Consider the following 5207-nt stretch of genomic DNA (forward strand, 5'->3'; position numbering starts at 1 on the left):
CTATTTATACAAGAGGTGTCAACTAATATCATTAGTGTACAATGTCATTACTGTGAAACTGCAGCAGGAAATGTGTCACCGGCTCATTTTCCTCCTTCAATAACACACTCATCAACACGAGCCCTTACACTTCATCCCCTCCCACTCCAGAACAGACTGCGTATTAATTGGAAGGTATAAATTACAAGTAATCACTACCAGGTTTTTCACTGCCTAGACAATCGGCATTTACTCATCCGGCTTCCTGTTTAAACTATCTGCTGGAGGATCGCAAAGCCCCGCTGCTTATTTTCCAACGATTAGCTGTACATCAGCATTACCACCTCAAATCCAGCAGTTTCACATCCAGCATTAAATAGGATGAATATTGATCTGCTAAAGAGGATTTATTTATTTCATGCTCTATCCAAAGATCAACTGCTACCAGCTTTGGACGGATCTGCGAAGGTCTTACCGAATAAAGCTACTGCATACATGACTTTGGACTTGACATTTTAGGCCTGGAAGAAGACCAAACAGTAAATTCACTGCAATAATCCCAGATAAATGGGATGATCACTACGAAAGCTTAGATAGTTAAGTGGCCTACACTTAAGTCCAGAAACGATAAAAACGCGTCTCGGAGGAGAGCCTCCATGTCGGGGGGCGTGGTCTGTGCAGTCCTGAGGAAGGAGGACGCCCACCTGAGGGCTGCCATCTTTCCTCCTGGCGAGAGTCGTCTTACTGAGCGGGGTCATGTAAAATGGCATCTGTAAAAATAACCTGCAGATGCTTCTATGTACCTGTGCACGGCTTCGTTCTTTTTTAATATCAGCAGAGGAATAACTTACCCTTAAACATTTCATTTTTATTTGTTTAACACAAAGTAAACAAGCATTTTATTCAAACAAGATCAAATATTAGGCATGATGAAGCTCAGTTATCAGTCTGTCAGTGTGTCCGCTTTACAAGTTTTGTTAGATACAGCTGTAATTTCTTTATTTAAAGGCAGTGTTATATTAAACAGTGGGTCATTTTGCTTCAAAGTGCTGCAGAGCTGCTTTTCGTCAGCCTGGGTTTCATTATTTTAATGTCCCATGATGCTTCTCCTTTAAAAAAGAATATCACATAGAAGAAAAAAAACCCTCAATCCTTGATATTCTTATGGCATAAAAATTGTAAATATTAAAGTATTTTGGCCAAACACAACAGCCGACAGCAGTTAAAGAGCAAAATTATATTAGAATTGGTATCAGCTGTCTATAACCATCTATGAAAACACATACACATACACAAACATGCACACACATGATTTAACCCCTCACACACTGAGCTGTGTGCAACCCAGGGGCCGCTCTCGATATTTTTGGTGCTGGTTAGCAGCGAGCTGTCAGCTCCCAGTGCCGCTCGATGACCGGCTCAGCTGGGTGGAGCTGTGGAGGAGCGAGACGGACGGACAGACAGAGAGAGACAGACAGGCAGGCAGAAAAGTGGCCATCTGGATAGACAGGCCGCGGGGTCACATGGTGGAGTCACAGACAGGATGGTGCTCAGCTGCTCCGTGTCTGCGCTTTGCAGCCTCGAAATCTTATAAGACTGCACTGGAACGGCTGGGGACGGGAATTGATTGAGTTCTGAGCAGAATTAAAGTGGAAACTGTGTAGTTTTTGTTTGACTTTGGCTTGTTTGAACAAATTTACTTTTTTTGTTGTTTAGGCATAAATATTTTCTAATGGTTTAGGGTGAAGTGTTGACTGTTGAGATCAATGTATTTGTCCAAATAATATCATGAAATTTCACTTGTAGGTAAATTATTTGTTCCCCACAACAACACGTTAAAACCTTGTCATCATGTAGTTGTTTTTTTAAGCATATACATGTCTCCCTTCCTCTCCATATGCCTCGATAATACAGGAAACACAAACTACCTCCATGTGTTGGCAATTTTATTCTCATATAGAACTATTTTATGCTGCACTAAATGAATTTAAGCAGTAATAATAAAACAGTTAGGCCTTTACTATGTATTAAAACACTGAAATTCACTGTATTTTTTAAATTTAGTGCTCTCTGCAAGAATGTGGATAGTATGCTGGTTTGCAGGAGCTTGTTGAAGGTCTGGTGAAGGAGCTCGAGCTTCCAGTAGATGGCATCTGATACCTGCTCTAGACGTGTGAACTGTCCCACCATCATCCTGCGATTTCCCTGCAAATCTACTGCTGGATTCTTAATAACAAACAAATTCCTATAAAAGACAAATATACAAAACACCATTGTCTAGGTAAGAAGACATAAGCCTGTCATATCCACACTAAAATAAAATGTAATAATGATAATAAAAGCAGAAACATGTGAAGACACAAAATCCTTTATATATAAGTGCAGTTTGGGTTCACTTATTCATCCTGATTGTTAGTGCTGTTTGATGCATAAATCCATTGATTAAAGGATTTTAATTGCTTCAATAGACCTTTTATTTTCTTGAAACGCTGCCGTAACTCCTCCTGTCACATTAGCTTGCAATTTAAAAACCTTTTTCTCATCGACAAGCAAATAATTTTCCACATTCTGTGTATTTTAGAACATCTTTTAAAGGACGAGGCCGAGAATTCTTCACAGGAGAAATAACTCCACTCACAGCTCACATAAAAACCATGTCAAAGGCTTTAAATGCCTCTCGTGCTGCAGTCTCGCATGTCTGTCTTGAGCCCATCAAATTAAAGCAGGTATTACTGTGAGAGGGGAAAAAAAGAGCTCTAATTGAGATGTATTTGATTGCAGCTTTGAGAATGGCCCCATCTCCACTCCTAAACATATGGGTCTGCGTTAGCTGTCCGGCCATAAATTTTCAACACTGCAGGACATTGTCTTTTTTTATGCCCCGCGATCCATCCTTCATACATGCCAGAAAAGTGTCAAGGCCTCGATCCATCCTTCATACATGCCAGAAAAGTGTCAAGGCCTTCTGGGAGTGAGAAGAAAACGTGCCGTGGCAGTGAGCGTTCAGCTGGCAGTGAGTGAGGATCCGTAGCCAGCTCTCTGGGTAAGGAATGCCTTCTGGTTGTATTGGTCGGCAGATCAGTCACACATCAAAAGACGCTGAAAGCTTATTCTACTATTAAAGTACTACGCAATCGTCTATAGCCATTGGGGAGACTTTGGTACATACGGCTCTTGATTAAGTTGGAGTCTGCACTGTTTGAAGGGATTGTGTTACTTAAATATATTTTTAAAAATACATCTCTGATCAAATTTATTACCTGTCAGAATGACATGTGTTAATGCTTCAGATGTATGTTCAGCCTTCCTACATTTGTCACACTTTCACTGGGCTTTAATATGGTTTGGTTTAGGTGCTCAGCTTGTCTTTAAAATGGTTATTCGTCACAAAACATCAACAAATACCAAAATGTGTGAGATGTCAGGTGTCAAACCCACACGATTTGGTCATTTTTTTGTACAAATTACAAATGTAGCTGCTCTCAAATCCTCTGTCTTCACTTTTCAGGTCTTGTGCACAAACCCCGACTCTTCCTTTTCTTTAAGATTTAAGTATGTGACTATCAGTGTTACACATGGACACATTTCGGAGACCCAAATTGAAGACCACACAAGCGGACAGATGGTCGCGCCTATGCAATCAGCTTAACAACAGGACAACAAAAGAGCAGCCACGCCTTAGATAAAGGTGCTTAACCTCCAAGCATGCTAAGTGCCCCTCGCTCCATTACCACTTAATAGGCCTAATCAGTTTTGGCCCAGATTAGATTTTGAATCTATTGCCACCAAAGCACAGTGGCATATTAAATTAGTGACTTCATTAGACTGAGCAGGGTCACGTTGTTTAGCTGGTGTTCCCCGGAATAATAGGTGTTATCAGCACTTAAGCTACATCCCGACCATGCTACTGTATGGAGGGATTATGGGTGTGGATGGCAGTAAAGCTCTGTTAAGTTGTCTGTTTTTGGTGTGTACAGCTTTTCTCTATTATCGGACAGAAAAGGAATAGTAATAAAAAAACTAGAGATGATTTCCTAATTTATGATGATACATTTCTGTAATTACAGAGCATGTTACAGAAATTAAAAGTAGGCAAAATGTGTTTCAAGCATCTTAACATTTTCTCAGCATATAAATAACCAAACACCAGAATGCGTGCTGAATAATTTCCGTGACTGAATTGTGTGTGTGCTAATTGCTCTGGAGAAATTTGCACTTTGATGTTCTTCATATTTCCATCAGTGTTTTTATGTTTATTCAAGCACCAGATCAAATGTGGTTGTAGCCGTTTTCAGCACCAGACTCACAGCCAAACCTGCGTCACATCTGACAGATCAAGGCCTAAAACTTCCCGCTTAATCTTTGTTCAAAATAAATTAAAGTCAGCGAAGAAGAGCTGCACAGGCAACTTAACGGACCGCTTGCAGCTAGTTCGGCTTTTAGATGGATAGATTTCTACAATGGAGTCATATTTTCCAGTGAAATGAAATGTAGTGTAGATGCATGCCATGCCACATGCTGGCAGAGCGGATTGCCCCAAAGCATTTACCCCATCAGATATGAGACAGCTGTGCTGGAGAAATAAAGAGATATCATGTATGTGCTGCTGTTTAGGAACAAATGCAGACATTGTATTCAGTGTTTGAATGATTCATTCATTCGCTGACCATTTGTTTTACGTTTGTGGAGAAGTTGCTCAGCTCAGATACGTGTCCAGGATTCAGGTTTTTTATATAGAGGTTTGAATTATAACTTTTTTTTTGCCAGTAACGATGTCTCGCCTACGGAAGCCCTGAGAGGCACGGTGGGAAAAAATATATTTGCAGGCAATGATGGCAAAAATCGAAGTCTATCTCCTACGTACGAGATATTATCTCCTGTGCAACCTTGTGCTTATTAGGTCATACAAATATATATATATTTTTTAAGTGTAAAGAGAGTTGGATTAAGGTTTAACTTCCAATTTTGACCAAATGTAATGCCATGAGGACGAGTACGGAAACCCTGAGAGGTGAGGTGAAATGTTTTTTTGCGGGCAATGTTGGCCAGTACATAGGAGATAAAACCTTTGTCTAACGTTGCCTGCAAAAGAAAAAATGTTGGTGAAGATTCTCAGTCATCCATGTCATGGTAATCTGAGGTGCTATATCGTAGGCAACTGGACTTGCTTGGGTTTCTTGAAGGCGTTTCACCTCTCATCCAAGAGGCTTCTTCAGTTCAAGCAAGTC

This window comes from Epinephelus moara, chromosome 4, assembly GCF_006386435.1.
Source record: "Epinephelus moara isolate mb chromosome 4, YSFRI_EMoa_1.0, whole genome shotgun sequence".
NCBI lineage: Eukaryota > Metazoa > Chordata > Actinopteri > Perciformes > Serranidae > Epinephelus > Epinephelus moara.